Source organism: Rattus norvegicus, chromosome 6, assembly GCF_036323735.1.
Source record: "Rattus norvegicus strain BN/NHsdMcwi chromosome 6, GRCr8, whole genome shotgun sequence".
NCBI classification, from domain to species: Eukaryota; Metazoa; Chordata; class Mammalia; order Rodentia; family Muridae; genus Rattus; species Rattus norvegicus.
The window spans coordinates 48,940,844-48,959,840 of NC_086024.1; the positions used below are offsets into that span (position 1 = coordinate 48,940,844).

The following is an 18,997-nucleotide window of genomic DNA, read 5'->3' on the forward strand; positions in this document are numbered from 1 at the left end:
ACATAACCTCACATCCAAATATGAATATAACGGGAAGCAATAATCACTATTCCTTAATATCTCTCAACATCAATGGCCTCAACTCCCCAATAAAAAGACATAGATTAACAAACTGGATACGCAACGAGGACCCTACATTCTGCTGCCTACAGGAAACACACCTCAGAGACAAAGACAGACACTACCTCAGAGTGAAAGGCTAGAAAACAACTTTCCAAGCAAATGGTCAGAAGAAGCAAGCTGGAGTAGCCATTCTAATATCAAATAAAATCAATTTTCAACTAAAAGTCATCAAAAAAGATGAGGAAGGACACTTCATATTCATCAAAGGAAAAATCCACCAAGATGAACTCTCAATCCTAAATATCTATGCCCCAAATACAAGGGCACCTACATACGTAAAAGAAACCTTACTAAAGCTCAAAACACACATTGCACCTCACACAATAATAGTGGGAGATTTCAACACCCCACTCTCATCAATGGACAGATCATGGAAACAGAAATTAAACAGTGATGTCGACAGACTAAGAGAAGTCATGAGCCAAATGGACTTAACGGATATTTATAGAACATTCTATCCTAAAGCAAAAGGATATACCTTCTTCTCAGCTCCTCATGGTACTTTCTCCAAAATTGACCATATAATTGGCCAAAAAACGGGCCTCAACAGGTACAGAAAGATAGAAATAATCCCATGCGTGCTATCGGACCACCACGGCCTAAAACTGGTCTTCAATAACAATAAGGGAAGAATGCCCACATATACGTGGAAATTGAACAATGCTCTACTCAATGATAACCTGGTCAAGGAAGAAATAAAGAAAGAAATTAAAAACTTTTTAGAATTTAATGAAAATGAAGGTACAACATACCCAAACTTATGGGACACAATGAAAGCTGTGCTAAGAGGAAAACTCATAGCGCTGAGTGCCTGCAGAAAGAAACAGGAAAGAGCATATGTCAGCAGCTTGACAGCACACCTAAAAGCTCTAGAACAAAAAGAAGCAAATACACCCAGGAGGAGTAGAAGGCAGGAAATAATCAAACTCAGAGCTGAAATCAACCAAGTAGAAACAAAAAGGACCATAGAAAGAATCAACAGAACCAAAAGTTGGTTCTTTGAGAAAATCAACAAGATAGATAAACCCTTAGCCAGACTAACGAGAGGACACAGAGAGTGCGTCCAAATTAACAAAATCAGAAAATCAGACATAACTACAGATTCAGAGGAAATTAAAAAAATCATCAGATCTTAATATAAAAACCTATATTCAACAAAACTTGAAAATCTTCAGGAAATGGACAATTTCCTAGACAGATACCAGGTATCGAAGTTAAATCAGGAACAGATAAACCAGTTAAACAACCCCATAACTCCTAAGGAAATAGAAGCAGTCATTAAAGGTCTCCCAACCAAAAAGAGCCCAGGTCCAGACGGGTTTAGTGCAGAATTCTATCAAACCTTCATAGAAGAACTCATACCAATATTATCCAAACTATTCAAGAAAATTGAAACAGATGGATCACTACCGAATACCTTCTACGAAGCCACAATTACTCTTATACCTAAACCACACAAAGACACAACAAAGAAAGAGAACTTCAGACCAATTTCCCTTATGAATATTGACGCAAAAATACTCAATAAAATTCTGGCAAACCGAATTCAAGAGCACATCAAAACAATCATCCACCATGATCAAGTAGGCTTCATCCCAGGCATGCAGGGATGGTTTAGTATACGGAAAACCATCAACATGATCCATTATATAAACAAACTGAAAGAACAGAACCACATGATCATTTCATTAGATGCTGAGAAAGCATTTGACAAAATTCAACACCCCTTCATGATAAAAGTCCTGGAAAGAATAGGAATTCAAGACCCATACCTAAACATAATAAAAGCCATATACAGCAAACCAGTTGCTAACATTAAACTAAATGGAGAGAAACTTGAAGCAATCCCACTAAAATCAGGGACTAGACAAGGCTGCCCACTCTCTCCCTACTTATTCAATATAGTTCTTGAAGTTCTAGCCAGAGCAATCAGACAACAAAAGGAGATCAAGGGGATACAGATCGGAAAAGAAGAGGTCAAAATATCACTATTTGCAGATGATATGATAGTATATTTAAGTGATCCCAAAAGTTCCACCAGAGAACTACTAAAGCTGATAAACAACTTCAGCAAAGTGGCTGGGTATAAAATTAACTCAAATAAATCAGTTGCCTTCCTCTATACAAAAGAGAAACAAGCCGAGAAAGAAATTAGGGAAACGACACCCTTCATAATAGACCCAAATAATATAAAGTACCTCGGTGTGACTTTAACCAAGCAAGTAAAAGATCTGTACAATAAGAACTTCAAGACACTGAAGAAGGAAATTGAAGAAGACCTCAGAAGATGGAAAGATCTCCCATGCTCATGGATTGGCAGGATTAATATAGTAAAAATGGCCATTTTACCAAAAGCGATCTACAGATTCAATGCAATCCCCATCAAAATACCAATCCAATTCTTCAAAGAGTTAGACAGAACAATTTGCAAATTCATCTGGAATAACAAAAAACCCAGGATAGCTAAAGCTATCCTCCACAATAAAAGGACTTCAGGGGGAATCACTATCCCTGAACTCAAGCAGTATTACAGAGCAATAGTGATAAAAACTGCATGGTATTGGTACAGAGACAGACAGATAGACCAATGGAATAGAATTGAAGACCCAGAAATGAACCCACACACCTATGGTCACTTGATTTTTGACAAAGGAGCCAAAACCATCCAATGGAAAAAAGATAGCATTTTCAGCAAATGGTGCTGGTTCAACTGGAGGGCAACATGTAGAAGAATGCAGATCGATCCATGCTTATCACCCTGTACAAAGCTTAAGTCCAAGTGGATCAAGGACCTCCACATCAAACCAGACACACTCAAACTAATAGAAGAAAAACTAGGGAAGCATCTGGAACACATGGGCACTGGAAAAAATTTCCTGAACAAAACACCAATGGCTTATGCTCTAAGATCAAGAATCGACAAATGGGATCTCATAAAACTGCAAAGCTTCTGTAAGGCAAAGGACACTGTGGTTAGGACAAAACGGCAACCAACAGATTGGGAAAAGATCTTTACCAATCCTACAACAGATAGAGGCCTTATATCCAAAATATACAAAGAACTCAAGAAGTTAGACCGCAGGGAAACAAATAACCCTATTAAAAATTGGGGTTCAGAGCTAAACAAAGAATTCACAGCTGAGGAATGCCGAATGGCTGAGAAACACCTAAAGAAATGTTCAACATCTTTAGTTATAAGGGAAATGCAAATCAAAACAACCCTGAGATTTTACCTCACACCAGTGAGAATGGCTAAGATCAAAAACTCAGGTGACAGCAGATGCTGGCGAGGATGTGGAGAAAGAGGAACACTCCTCCATTGTTGGTGGGATTGCAGACTGGTACAACCATTCTGGAAATCAGTCTGGAGGTTCCTCAGAAAATTGGACATTGAACTGCCTGAGGATCCAGCTATACCTCTCTTGGGCATATACCCAAAATGCCTCAACATATAAAAGAGACACGTGCTCCACTATGTTCATCGCAGCCTTATTTATAATAGCCAGAAGCTGGAAAGAACCCAGATGCCCTTCAACAGAGGAATGGATACAGAAAATGTGGTACATCTACACAATGGAATATTACTCAGCTATCAAAAACAACAAGTTTATGAAATTCGTAGGCAAATGGTTGGAACTGGAAAATATCATCCTGAGTGAGCTAACCCAATCACAGAAAGACATACATGGTATGCACTCATTGATAAGTGGCTATTAGCCCAAATGCTTGAATTACCCTAGATCCCTAGAACAAACGAAACTCAAGACGGATGATCAAAATGTGAATGCTTCACTCCTTCTTTAAATGAGGAAAAAGAATACCCTTGGCAGGGAAGGGAGAGGCAAAGATTAAAACAGAGACTGAAGGAACACCCATTCAGAGCCTGCCCCACATGTGGCCCATACATATACAGCCACCCAATTAGACAAGATGGATGAAGCAAAGAAGTGCAGACCGACAGGAGCCGGATGTAGATCGCTCCTGAGAGACACAGCCAGAATACAGCAAATACAGAGGCGAATGCCAGCAGCAAACCACTGAACTGAGAATAGGTCCCCCGTTGAAGGAATCAGAGAAAGAACTGGAAGAGCTTGAAGGGGCTCGAGACCCCATATGTACAACAATGTCAAGCAACCAGAGCTTCCAGGGACTAAGCCACTACCTAAAGACTATACATGGACTGACCCTGGACTCTGACCCCATAGGTAGCAATGAATATCCTAGTAAGAGCACCAGTGGAAGGGGAAGCCCTGGGTCCTGCTAAGACTGAACCCCCAGTGAACTAGACTATGGGGGTGAGGGCGGCAATGGGGGGAGGGTTGGGAGGGGAACACCCATAAGGAAGGGGAGGGGGGAGGGGGATGTTTGCCTGGAAACCGGGATAGGGAATAACACTCGAAATGTATATACGAAATACTCAAGTTAATAAAAAAAAAATTAAAAAAAAAAGTCCTAACCTTTCTTACCACACAGCACAAGAGCTTATAATCCAGTGTTCTCTAGGTTATGATTTCTAGGCCTTGTTGTTTCTGCTTATAGTCAGTCATTATCTTTGCTTCAACAAGTGCCTTCTATATGCTTAGTATGGACACATCCTTGATGATCCCTGTGTCTTTCATTAAATGAGCACAAGATAGGTTATTTCACACCCTAAGATCTAGGTGTTAATGTCCTCTCGAATTCTTGAGATGATACTGGAAAGTGATCCATCAGGAAGCAATTAGATCCTGAAGGGAGAACCCTCCTGGATGAGGTTAGTGTTCAGGAGATCAGAGAGCTTCTTAGTTCCTTCCACACCTTCCAGAATGCTGTGGAAAGGTGAAATCTATTGGTCAGGAATCAGGCATCAAATCTGAAGACCCTGTGAACTTGGTCTTCCAGCTGTGAGAGATCCTGTTGTTCACAGACACCAATTTGTGGCACTTTGTGGTCATAGCCCAAATGAAGTAAACCATAAATTCTCAACAGCTTTTGAAGATCTTCGGAGTCTAACTGTTCCTTTGTGCCCTGTCCTAGGGCACCAGTGGGACAAGGCAGGGAATGACCATCAAAACTCTGAGGATAATCTGAAAGGTCCAGAACTCTCAGCCCCCAAATAAATGGAGCCTCTGGATCATGTGTGTTCACTAAGAATCTCATTCTCTGTAACTGCTGATTTTAAGTTCCAAAGAAAGATGATATGGATTTACCTGAGAGTAGAATTCATAAGCTTACTTTTTTTAAAATAAGAAAGTAACAGCTTATGCCTGTCGTCCTATTAATATCTATCTCTTATGCTCCCAGGAATGTCTGTTTAGGTGACATATTCATGCTTTAGTGAAACAACTCACAGGGGACACTTGGCTCCGACAGTCTACTTTGACTCATCTAATTTTCATACTCACTCCATGGCAATGGCAGATGCCTGGGGTGGGGGTGGGGATGGTAAGACTTAGAAACACACTGTGGGCTGGGATGTTTTTGAGCAGGGGTCAGGTACCATGTCCTCTCACACTCTCCTTGTTCTTCCAGAGGACAAGTTAATGGACTAAAGTGGAAATGGGAAAGAGAAAGCCAAACGAAAGATTTCACAGCAAGAGCTTTTCATGGCCGTCACAGCCTTGGGATCTCAGAAGAACATCATGGGGATTTGTGGAGATGGGTGTATAGGTGTGTGTTCAACATAATTGTCTACAGCTTCTCTGTGATTCTGGCTCTATAGGCCACAGAAGCTTGCTGTGTGGTTGTCTGAGAAAAAGGAGAGGAGATCCTAGAGTGTCTATCTAGAAAATTCCAGAATAGCACACAAGGAGGTTCTAGGAACAAACAGATCTTCTGAGAGTATAGAGGAAGCACTAGCTAAATGATCCAGAGAGCCTATGGCTTATGAGCGTTCATCTAGGAGCCAATTATCTTGCTTCTTAGAAGGGATTTGGTGTGGAAGGCAGCTTGGTTTGATTGACTACAACCACTGAACTAAAAACTCTGGCCAAGGCAGTGGGGGATGTGTGTGTTAGTACAATACTTACTGTGCAAGCATGAAAGCCCGGGTTTGACTCCCAGCACCCATATAAAAAGCTAAGTGGGGTGGGGTGTGCTTGTAAACCCACGGCTGGAGAAGCCAAGACAGGGGGATTCTTGAGGTTTCATGGCCAATAAGGCTAGCCTAATTGTGAGCTCTAGACCAGTTAAATGCTGAAAAAAATCCAAGGTGAATGGTATCTAAGAAGGAACGACATGCAGGGTGGTCTTCTGCTCTTCCACATGTATGTGACTACACATGCATTTATAAATGCATGATAGGTGAGTATAATGTAGATTTTAGTCTTGCAATGCTGAAGTATGAGTTGCTATAAGGCAGGCATCTATTCTAATCAGATTCGTTCCTGCTTTGAGGAAACCATTGTTTCTTAGGACTAGGATTTGAGATTATACAGGTTTGCTGTGCCCTGTACTGGTATGAACCTGGGGTAGATTAACACTGCAGAGGTGGCAGGCTTGCCCTGCAGGACGATATCCTGCGATGCTAGACGACATCCTGCGATGCTGGAGCTGGAGCAAGAAAAGTTACCTCCAGTACTCTGTTTCGTTTCAGCCTAGTGGGAAGCAGAGGTCAGATTTATCCAGGCTTGGGGATTTGTAAACTCTCCTATCTGTGAGGTGCAGACTAGATCCTGAGATGACGTCTCCCTACTTCTGAACTGTCCATCATGGAAGCCTGGGCAGAAGATTTGCACTGTGGCTTCAACTCGGGGACCATGAGGTGCCATGTACAAAGTGAAGTTCACACTTTGCAATGCTTATTATATGCCAGTTGTGACATCAAATCCATAATTTATTTTGCATGCATTTATTAACTGTCACTATGTACCTGGAGGTAAGCTGTGTCCTGGCTGCAAGGAGTTCACCAAGATGTATACAAAACTTATAGTCTCACCGAATCCCCAGGAGTGGAGGTGTGTGTGTGTGTGTGTGTGTGTGTGTGTGTGTGTGTGTGTGTGTGTGTTCACGTGTGTGCTTATAGGTAATCATTGCTTATTTTCCGATCCCGGGACAAGAGACTGAGGTCCGTTTTTTCCATAACACACAAAACCTGGTTTCCAGGTTCTCCCAGTATTCCTCAGTCCCTACCTGTCAAACCCTGCCCCCAGACCTGAACTTTCCAGTTCAAGAGCTAGGCTGTGCTTCCCTCATAGGCTCTTCCCTATATAATCCAGACATTTAGGTCCTCTCTTTATGCGAGTTTCTCTTCTCTCTGTGTGCATACATCTTCTTTCATGAGTCTACCTTGTGTCCTCTGAGTCTCCTTTCGTCACATGTATCCTTTTGTCAAAGCTCATTCTTCAGTGCCTCTCTTGGTCCCTTTCTAAACCATATGATTTCTTTCCTGTGTGGATCCTAGCTTGTAATTTAAATATGTCAGTATGCAAAGGGTACAGATGTACGTACAGCCTAGATGGAGCCCTTTACATGACATAGGAAGCCAGACATTGGTCAGTTATGTTTTAGGCTATTTAATCACTATAACAAAACACCACAGGCTGGACTGTTTAAACAGTTTGCTTTTCCCCACACCCTCACAATTATGGGGATAAAGGCACATTTAGAATCTAGGGAGGTTCTGCTTCCTCACAGAAGTCACCTTTCTCTGTGTCCTTACAAAAGAGTAGGACCTGTGATGGTTTGAATGAGACATGACCCCTCATAGGCTCACACATTGAACATTGGTCCCAGTGCTGCTGTTTGAGAGGTTGTGGAACCTTTAGGAGGTGGAGCTGAGCTGGAGGATGGATGTCACAGGGTGAGCCTGAGGGCTCAGAGCCTAATTCTATTCTCTCTCTTGGCTTCCTGTGGGTGGGTGGAACAAGATTTCTCTGCTTCATATTTCCGTTACCATACCATACATTCTTGGCCATGATGAATTCTATCCCTCTGGAACCATGAGCCGAACTAGACTCTTTCTAACTTGCTTTGGTCATCACAGCAACAGAAAAGTAACTGATAGAGAACCTAAGCTTCCTTGATTCTATTTAAGTCAGAATCTTAAATAGATTCCATTCACCAGGGTTCTTTTGTGACCTAATTACCTCCCAAAGATATGTTTCCTAAGACTATCACTGGACGGTCAGGCTTCCAAGGTAGGAATTCGGTGGAGAGTGGGTGGGGGAGCATAATATCAGTTCCAGCAGTCTGATACATCTAAATGTTCACTTTGGCATTGATCAAGCATTTAACATGTGTTAGTCATTGTGCTTCAAAGTGCCACAACTCTTCCCTTACTCTGGTAACGAGAACCGAATAGTGCACCATGAGAACCTCTGATAGCCCCACACTCGCAGTTTTCTGCATATAAGGGAGGAAATGCCTGGCCTGTAAGAACTGTGCATCTCTGTTCATATCCTGGTCCAGTCTGGACAGCATGTGCATAATTAGTCCATTTTCTTCCCAGGCTCTTTGTTTAAGAGGATTTGGTAGATCTGCTAATTCAGTTGCTTGTGTGCAGCTCTTGTCACACAGTCAATTATGGAAGTCTTTGAATAGCATAACTGAAATCGTGTTCGGCTTAATCACTTCTGACAGCAGCGGGGTTGCGGCTGAGCGCCAGCACACGTTACACAGGAATGCCATTAGCAGACTGGTCTCAGGGCACACACTGGTCCTTCTGTGTGTTATCAGACTGGCAAGCATCACCTCTGTATGAACTGTTGGACCACCTCAGCCAGCAAGTTAAAAACAATTGGCCTGACAGAAATTAGAGGAGCCTAGGGAGTTTCCTCCATCCAGAACTATAGCAGCAGCCACAGTCACTGCCAAGAAGCTCCATGTAGTCACTCTACTCACTGGTACCCAGCAAGACTCTGAATCCAGGGTACCTGGATGTGCTTCAAACAACCATGATGCCACCTTTTGCCTGTGGAGCCTGAGCTAGGAAGCTGAACCCCTCTGGACCTCCACTATCGGTACACATGAAGCACTTGGTTCAACACATAGTCAGCACTTAAAAATTTGACCTGTCATGGTCTAGACACAGAGATCATTGCTCCATTCATGTTTACAATAATACAATCACTATGAGTACTAAGAACCCTCTTCTCAGTGGATGTTCTCCAACTATTGAATATGTATTAAATCAATGCAATCTTCACACATACTGAAGGAAAGGAAAGCATATTTTTCTTGGATAACAGAGAAACCTAAATTGAGTATGAACTTGAGCCTCCTGTTTAGCTGAGACTAAGCCTGAGGCTATGAGGTTGACAACAGCAGCTCAGATCTCTCACTGCTGGCTTGCCAGCATGCCCTAGACCAGCGGCCTTGTAATAGAAGTTTGGCTGCTCTTTTATAGGCAAGGTGCTGGAGTTAGGAATGAAAGAGACATTGCCAGTGTCTTCTGCAACTGGGACTAAGACAGAGTTTTGGGATGCTGAATGGCAAACTCCAAAAGCATTAGCTACTACTTTGATGTATTTGGGCCTCAAAAGTTGAAGCATACAGATCATTTCTTCCTTTTTCTCCAGATTCTTCTTCTTCCTCCTCCTCTTCCATTTCCACTTCTTAATCACCACCACCACCACCACCACCACTACTACCACCGCCACCACCACCACTACTACCACCACCACCACTACCACCACCACCACCACCACCACCATCACCACTACTACCACCACCCCACTACCACCACCACCATATAGCCATTTCCCTTCTGTTGATAGAATAATGTTAGAGTTTGTTTAGATCAACTATTCCTTACAGCAACATGTTCCATGAAAGCACAGATGTCCTAGAACCTCGCTACTAACAATGCTCAACAAGCTGGCAGTGTTGTGTCCTAAGAACGCTTATTAGGACTACTAACTCTCAGACTTCACCCCAGTCCTCTGAATCATGATCTGCATTTCAACCAGATACTTAAACAATTTGTGTGCATACTGACGATAGAGGACTGCTGGGAAAGGGGGACATGGGCTTTGGCATCTGAAGTAAATAGATTTGACACCCATATCTTCCATTTATTATCTGCACTGCCTCAGAAAAAAATTGCATAACCTTTGTGAAATTGTTTTCTAATCTATAAATTGAACTTAATACTATCTTGCAGGATTGTTGTAAGAATTGGCGATAATAAAGTTAACTACATTTATTTCTCTGCTCCTGGCACAGTCTAAGATACTTAACATCCATACTGTTTCTCATTTCAGTTTCCCAACAGAGCTATTAAGTAGGTGCTGGGTTATCTACAGACACAAACACAGGAGAGTGGGAAGCCCTGGGCAGAGGATGGTGAGCCAGTCAGTAGTAACACTGGTACATCTCAGAGCTTTGATTCTCCATAGAGGAGAGGGGATTGCAGTTAGCCATTCCATATATTCTACACACAGTCTAGGTATACTTGTGTGTGTCTTTGTGTGTGTGTGTGTGTGTGTGTGTGTGTGTGTACATGTGTTAACAGCCGTTGCAGTCTGAGCTGAATTTTTTCAGGTTCTTGCTTCTTATCCAAAGAATTGAAAATAAGAATTCACAAATTTGAAAATAATCAAGGTAATTTTATTTGGAGCAGAGCAATAATACAGACCTCACTGGGAAAATGGACAACTGGTTACATGAGTACTCACTCATGCTTCAGGCTCCAGGGTGTAGCCTCAGTTCTCTTTTACGGAAGTATAAGAGAGTGAGGGCTTAGGTATTAAGGTGAATGGTTTGGGAGGCTCTTTATTTTATAACTAGATGAGGTCAATGAATCACTTCTCTACTGTGCTTGCCCCTTCCCATAATGCATCTGATTTAATCCCATGCCTATCAAATTATGCATAGACATAAGAAAGTAAAGAAAGGACTCTCCCTAAAGCAATGGTTCTTAGCCTTCCTAATGCCACCGTTCTTTAATAAAGTTCCTCATCTTATGGTGACCCCCAAACATAAAAGTGTTTTGTTGCTACTTTATAATTATAATTTTGCTACTGTTAATGAATTGTAATATAAATAAAGGATATGAGGAATAGCTGATATGTGACCCCAAAGGGGGTCATGATCCACAGGATAAAAACTGCTGCCCTAAAACATTATTAGAGAAGACAACTTTGTCCTAAGGATTGTACACCTAAAACATGGATCAACATTTTATCGACTATACCCAGACATACTGGAGATACAACTGGATAGAAAGTCTGTTTTACTGTTATCAGCAGCTGGGAAACTCATACCTACTGTTCAGAGGTGGGAGTACATGAAGGTCATTGCAGGTTGTTAGTTGAGGGATTTTGAGGTTGCTAGGTATATCATTAGTATGTGTGTGTCTGTGTATGTTCGTGTGTGTGTGTGTGTGTGTGTGTGTGTGTGTGTGTGTGTGTGTGTGTGTTAAATACAGGTTTAAGAACTAGGCTGCCAAGTGCATTGCATGCGGAAGGTATATATAGGCTAAAACCAAATGGGGTACCAGAGCAGTTAACTGCTCCTGCGACTGCCTGCCTGCCTGCCTGCCTGCCTGATGCCTGCCTGCCTGATGCCTGCCTGCCTGATGCCTGCCTGATGCTTGCCTGATGCCTGCCTGCCTGCCTGCCTGATGCCTGCCTGCCTGCCTGATGCCTGCCTGCCTGCCTGATGCCTGCCTGATGCTTGCCTGATGCCTGCCTGCCTGCCTGCCTGATGCCTGCCTGCCTGCCTGATGCTTGCCTGATGCCTGCCTGCCTGCCTGCCTGATGCCTGCCTGCCTGCCTGATGCTTGCCTGATGCCTGCCTGCCTGCCTGCCTGCCTGCCTGATGCCTGCCTGATGCCTGCCTGCCTGCCTGATGCCTGCCTGATGCCTTCCTGCCTGCCTTCCATGTTTGCATATCTTTGGAGTCCAGAAGGCAACCTTGAGTAGTGCTGCTCAGGTGTTGTTCACTGTCTTTTGAGACAGAGTCTGTCATTCATCTGAACTTGCTAGCAGACTAGACTGCCTGACAGTGAGCCACTGGGATCCACCTGTCTCCACCTCCCCACCACTTAGGTGACTCTAGGTCCTGTCAAGCTGACAGTAAGCCATTTCACCACAGCAGCTTTGCTAGCAGGTGCTTCGGAAGTTCTGTCAGTATCACATGGGCCAGGGCCCTTCAGGAATTGTTACAGTTAAACAGGTGGAAACCCTGGCAAGGAGCAACTTGTTTTTCCTTGCAAGAGAAGCAAATGTGGTACACATAGGGTGTGCTAAACCTGTGGTCATGGGTAGTATCTGTGGTGCATTTAGAGCAGCTGCTGGGTAGGAGGCCATGGGAAACCTCTCCTATGACCAGACACCCCATGCCTACAGAGTACAATCAGGATTCTCACACATAAGGATGTAGAAGATTATCCACACATCTGTTTTCCATTCCCAGTGGAGCTCACCTTCCACAAGCCCACCTCTCTGTCTTTTTAAAGTCTTCTGTCTTAAGGCCAAGAGCGAAGGACCAGGATGATAATGCCTATGATCTGGGTTTTATGTAAGGAATATTGTCAACGTAGAGATGCAGTGAAGAGTCTGAGAGTGGGTAGACTGCTGGCAGCATTAGAATGTGAGCTAACTCTGCACCTAGGTGACAGAAGAGTTCTGAGGGACACCTGCTGTAAAGTGTATGCTCCCTCAAAGGCCTTCTGTTTATTTACAGGGTTTAATTTCAAATTTTAAGAGCAGGAACAAAATTAAGATCAGAATATGCTGGAAAGAAGGGAAAATATAGTAGGTACTTAGTTGTGCATTGGGACTTTTCAACAAAAACTTCCTTCATTCAACAAGTCAGGTGTTTCCTCTCAGGCAGGGCTGTGTGGATCCAGGGCAGTAGTTGAAGCCTCAGTTGCACTCTAGTTCCTACTGGGCTTGCACAGTGCTGCTGTGTCCAGTCCCTCAAGTCAGAGTTTCTCTTCCTGCCACAAAGCAGCCTAAGGCAAAGCTCACACTCCTGAAACTACGGAGGGCAGAGCTGATCAACTGGGTAGGACTGCTTCCCTCTCTTGGTCCAGCACGTCCTGCTGTAGCTTTAGACACAGGGTGAACATTTTTCTCTTGCTATGTTATTTCACATGTTTAGAAATATGTTTTTAATCGTTGTCCCCCAAATTAGCAGACAAAAGTCCTTTCAGATATTTTAGTATTTTCTTTTTGGTGTGACACAACACCAAATCATTCTAGGCAATGGTAGAACAGAGATGGCTCATGTTGGATAAGGAGACCACCCAACTTTATGACACCATTGTAGCTAATTGCATCTGCATGGAGACCCTTTCCAAATAAGGTCACCTTCAGAGGTCATGTGACCTTTCAACGTATGTTGAAGATGACAGTGTATCAGTCTGCGGGGTGCAGAACAAGCCCACACAGTAGACTTTGTCATCTACACTTTGAAGATGACCATGAAGAAGCCTTGTGAAGACTGATACTGTCAAGGACGCCCAGCTCCTGAGCCTTACCCCAAGCCTGAGTTTCATCCGGTAAGTCTTGGTCTTTATGAAAGTACGTGCTCCAGGGTCCTACTTTCTGAGCCAGCTTCGAGGGTATTCAGTGGAATATAGCCTGCTGGAGCCCAACGTAGGTAAGCTCTGGAGACCCCCTGTCCACCCTCTTCACAGCTGCCTCTCAGCTGTGTGGGCATGAGCAAGACATGAGCTGGTTGCTTTCCTCCAATGAAGACAGAGCTAACATTTATATCAGAAAAAAAAAAAAAAGCTAATTCTCAGGGCTTTTTCTTTTTCTGCCAAGTTAAATTCTGGTAAAAATCTCTCCTGCGTTTTCTTAGCGGGGAGGTAAAGGGGCCCACTGAGATGCTTTTGTGGGTTTCACCGTTAAATGAATGCAGCTGGGTATTTTGATTAAACACATATTGAAATCCACTTATAACAAGTGAACCAAGACAATGAGAGGGGGCCCGCTGCACCAGTAAAGTTGTTTTCTGAAATTGTTCAAGTTACACAGTTTGGTGGGATATTGCTGTACTCGGGTGTCTGCAAGAAAGAATCACTGTGCTCTGTAACCAGTGACATATGCCAGCCTGCAGGGTATAGCCCCTGCTCAAGGGCTGGGCCAACAGCTCCACTTCTTCCTGGAAGTAAATGCCTCCGGAGTTGATATCAGCCTATATTTCCCCAGGGCAGATACTCAATGAAGTATAATGGAGTGGTCAGAATGGTCATGTACACACATACACATGTACACACTTACCCATCCACACCCACCCACGCACATACACACCCACAGTGGGAGATGGGAAAGAGACAGAGACACTGACTGGTAGACATACACAAACACTCGCACCCACATTAACACACAGACAACAGACAACATGGGGAGGAGAGAGACAGACATACACTGGTTCAGACATACACACACACTCAGGGATGCGCATGCATACACACTGCTTGAGGATTCTCAGCTAGCTCACTAGCACATGTACAGTGGCGTTATTTACCAAACATGAATATTCCCTTGAATGCACAAAGCTGTCCTTTGCCTTGAAGAATCGTGTCACTCTCTCTGGCTTCTGCAGGTGACATTACTGGGGACATAGACATACTCCCACACTCTTGACGGACACAGGGATATCACGGAGGGGCAATACTCTCAGTTCCTTCAAGTGACCTACAGTTAGTGCTAGAGGCACAGAGATCAAATGGCCTATGTCTCAGGGTGGATAGGGAAACATGGAGCCATGGAACCAGTGAACTTATGCTGTAGTTATCTTTAGAACAATGGACATGGAACAGTGAGAAGCAGGAGTAAGAATGTGCAACCTGGCTAGGGTATGGCCAGCAAGGGTCTGGAAGAGAAATAGTGAGCTGAGGTTTATTTAGAGGACAGCTATGGTTAAGCAAGAGTCAGCGGCCAGAGGTCCTTTGAGCAGAATACAGAGCAAAACCAACCAACCAAACAGTAACATCCCAGTTTGTTGAGTAGGCCAAGACACATGCTCAGAGAACCATCATGAGATTCAAGCAGATGGAACCTTGACTACTTTTGACTGGCAACTCCAAGGTCTACACACCCAGTGTAGTCCTGACAGGAGGTAAAGTGGGTCCTTGTTTATCTAGAATCAGAATCTCTTCCTTTCTTAGGGTCCACTTAAAGCTGGGACAGGTAGACAGTATGCCTTCCTGACAGATGGCCATTTTTGTTGGGTTGATCTTTAGGTCTCTTGCCTTTTCTCTTTCTGAAATCACCATATGTCGGATGATTAGAGCAATGAACTTACAGTTTCAAAGATTATTAAGGTAATATGTAATTTTAAATATTGGTGTGGTCTTGATGCCATATTTGTTCAATAAAATTCTTTAAGTGCTTGAATAATGGAGACTCACTTTATCTTTGAATCCAGTTGAACCAACACAATACATTTGCTATTCATTACATGTAAAGCAGATGTGGAAACAGCCATCTGATACTTAAAATCTTTAGCTAAACCATTTCTGTATTATTATCTGTCCAAATTAATAATGATACCTAGTACCCAAGTTATACATGAGAATCCGTTTAGCTGTGTACTGCCATGCATTGTCTTTGCTCTCTTGGCATAGAGGAAGGAGCAGGGACATTCAGATAAAAAGGCTAGCTTGCGTTCAGTGGTCAAACCTAGGTTGCTCTTCCAAAGAACCCATTCCGAGCACCCACATGGAGGTTTACAACTCTCTGTTGCTCTCTTCTGGCCTCCATATGCATGTGGTGCATAGATATACGCACAGGCCAAAACACTCAAGCACATAAAATAAAAATGAATGCATTTTCTAGAAGTAAGATGGTTAGACTAAAATAATTATAATTTTACATTTTATCCCTGAAACAGAAATCTATAACTTCTCAAATGTCTGATCTAAGTTTTATTATCTGATAATCACGTCTTTACTAACCCAACCCTTTTAAGTTGATCCTGTGTGTGTGTGTGTGTGTGTGTATGAGTGTATGTGGTGTCTGTCATGTGATGTATGCATGTGTGTGCTCACACATGTGTGCATGTGTGAGTGAGTGTGTGTGTGTGCATGCACACGTGTGTGTATGCTGGCAAAGCTCATCCTGCGAGCCTGTGTTGAGGCTGGGAGTTGATGCCAGGGCTTTGGGGTTGTTCTTCAATGGCCAGAGAGCAATCTTAGATGCCTGCAGGCTACCTATTCCTGCATCCTCAGTTCTGTGATAAAGGTGAGTGCCACCACGCCTGGCTTTTAAACTTCTTTTTTTTTTTTTTTTTGGTTCTTTTTTTCGGAGCTGGGGACCGAACCCAGGGCCTTGTGCTTCCTAGGTAAGCGCTCTACCACTGAGCTAAATCCCCAGCCCCACTGAGCTAAATCCCCAGCCTCTTAAACTTCTTTTCTGAGGCTCAAATTCATGCTTGCATCGCAAGCACTCTACCTATAAAACCATCTCCCTAGCCACCCTCCCTCAGCCCCTGCTATAAACATCTTTGTATCTGTTATCTGAGTCTCCCGTGCTGTCTGGTTACATATCTCTTACCATCTGGCAATCAGAACTCAATTTGGATTCTAGGGTCACTTTGGCTTGGACAAAGGAAAATGGCCCTGTCTCTTTATGAATAAACTGAACAGGGTAGGGGGGGTGTTTTTTCTTCATCTTTTTCAGTCTTAATTATATAACTGAATTATGAAAAACCTAACTGTTTTCCAAGCATAGCCATAAAATCTGGACCCTTTTTTCTTGGGATAAAAAAACCCACTGATCTCCTTTCACGAGAGCTTGACAGTCTGGGGTATTTTAGGCACAAGGACATGGAGGGGGTGGAAGGCAGGCGCATGAATTTTGTGCATTTACGCCAAAGCCAGGCTTTTTCTCGTTTTGCTAATGGATGGTGATTATAGAACATTTTAATGTCAGAAAGGTTTGAAAGCCATTATGCTGCTCAACAGATCTTAAAGCTCTCTGACTTAATGACTAGCACCTAGGAAAAGTGTTCTCTGCTATCCCTCTCCCTCTCCCCTCCCTTTCTCTTTCTTACACACACACACACACACACACACACACACACACACACACACACACACACACACGACACACAGAGGCGTGCACATATGCAGCACACATACCCCATGAATACAACAGTAAAAGTTGATCCTGCCGTTTTTCTGTCAGGCCTCCGACAGTTCTTGCATTGCTGTCAGGAGGCTGCAAGCACTCAGTGCCACCCTTTAGCTGAACTGAGATGTGATGACACAAAATACGAGGAGGATCGAGTCACATTCCCAGCGACGGCATCTCATTTTGCTAATGCTCACAAATTAAGGGTATCTGTCATTGCCTCTGTGAGACCGCAAGAGAGCATCTCCCCAGCTCATGAATTTCAGAGCGTGCAGCCCTGAGAAGCAGGGACCAATCCAATTGTAAGTTAACACACAGCTCACATTGTCTATGCAGAGAATGTGAAGTCCAGTCTCCTCCAGAGCCACAGGGCATCAAAACCAGAGCTAATTACAAGATAACCAGGTCCTCACAAACACAAAGTGCCTTTCTGCGCATGCTCTCAGATACTGTCAATCACCACTGGTGAGGATTTGTCCCTTTGGTTTTGAAGCTTTCAAAGCCCTAAGACCAGCTCCACAGCTTCCAGGAGACCTGTCTGAGCAGATTCCTACCAGCAATCAAGGACTATGACACGGATGATGGAAACCGGAAGGAGTGTTCTCCGGTAACACTCACTTTCCAGGGAAATCAGGACATAGTTGCTGAATTTAAGCATACCAAGTTCCCAGCCTGCCTCTGTGGCTCCCTAGTTTGTCCTCAGTTGGCCAGACGTGGGAAACCCGCCTTCCCTGTGTTCTTTTCCCTTTGGATGAAATATTTCTTTCTCTTCTAGTGCAGCTCAGCTCTCGGGGCTTTCTTTTACAAGTTTTTGACTGTCAAAAGCTCAATTCTAAGACTGGAGATGTTGGTCAGTTGCCAGAGTGCTAGCTCAGCATCCAGAAAGCCCTAGGTTTAATCCACAGTGCCGGTAAACACGGCATAGTGGTATATGCCTGCCATCCCAGCACTTAGAAGGTGCTGGCGAAAGACTCAGACGCTCAAGGTAGCTCTCTTGTTACATAAGAGACTTTAAGGCTATACTGAGATATGTGGAAGGAAGGGAGGGAGGGAGGGAGGGAGAAGGGAAGGAAAAAATATTAAAAAAAATCTCTGTTCTTATCAAGGGAAGATCAGATGTGGCTTTCCCCTTCAGAATACCTAAACTCTCACTGTGGCCCACATGGCATTTAGCTTCCCATCCACAGTGATGCCCTAAGTGGATGACAGGACTCACTTCAGTCATTCACCTGATCCTGTTTTTGTTTTTGTTTTTGTTTTTTTTACTTGCAAATGTTTTTCACCTACTTATTTCTAAAGGCAGGTCTACTAGAGCCTGTCCCTATAGCCCATCTTCTGTGCTTCTGTGGCTAGGTTCAGTCTTAAGTGACCCCAGTGAGGCAATTTCCCCCCTCAGCATGCCTTCTACTTACCCAGATCCTCCTGAATGTGCTGACTCTGTCCACGGGTTTATGTTTCTTCCCATATGTGCAGAGGGCCCATATCTGATAGCATTCCCTGTGGTATAAAAGGTCATCTGCTGACGTCTAGGAAACACATAAGCTTCTATTGGCATCGTTAGCTAATTCATCATTTTATTAGCCAGATGTATGTGTGTGTATGTGTTCATGTGGATATGTGTTTGATTCGAGAAGACAACCATGAGAACATTTCCTCAAGTGCTGTCCGTGTGTGTGTGTGTGTGAGTGTGTGTGTGTGTGTGTGTGTGTGTGTGTGTGTGTGTGTGTGTGTGTGTGTAGGGTCACTCACTGCCCTGGAGTTTGCCCAGTGGACTTTTGACTTGTTAGGCTGAACTAAAAGTAAAGAAAGCCCCAAATTTCCTCCCATCTAAGGCCATTCCTGAAGCCATTCCTCTGTAGACATGG

At 43.6% G+C, this 18,997-nt stretch overlaps 1 long non-coding RNA gene across 4 annotated transcripts in view; it reads left to right on the forward strand.

Annotated features, from left to right (window-relative positions):
- The first annotated feature begins 8,200 nt into the window (after positions 1-8,200).
- Positions 8,201-18,997, forward strand: part of LOC108351213 (uncharacterized) — a 33,262-nt gene continuing 22,465 nt past the window's right edge. For 2 of the 4 annotated variants that reach the window (XR_010052552.1, XR_010052553.1), the window contains exons 1-2: positions 8,201-8,240; positions 13,251-13,549. This is a non-coding gene — a long non-coding RNA (uncharacterized LOC108351213). Of the gene's footprint in view, positions 13,550-18,997 lie in introns of all 4 variants that reach the window. The other 2 variants (XR_010052551.1, XR_001838350.3) reach the window with 1 other exon arrangement.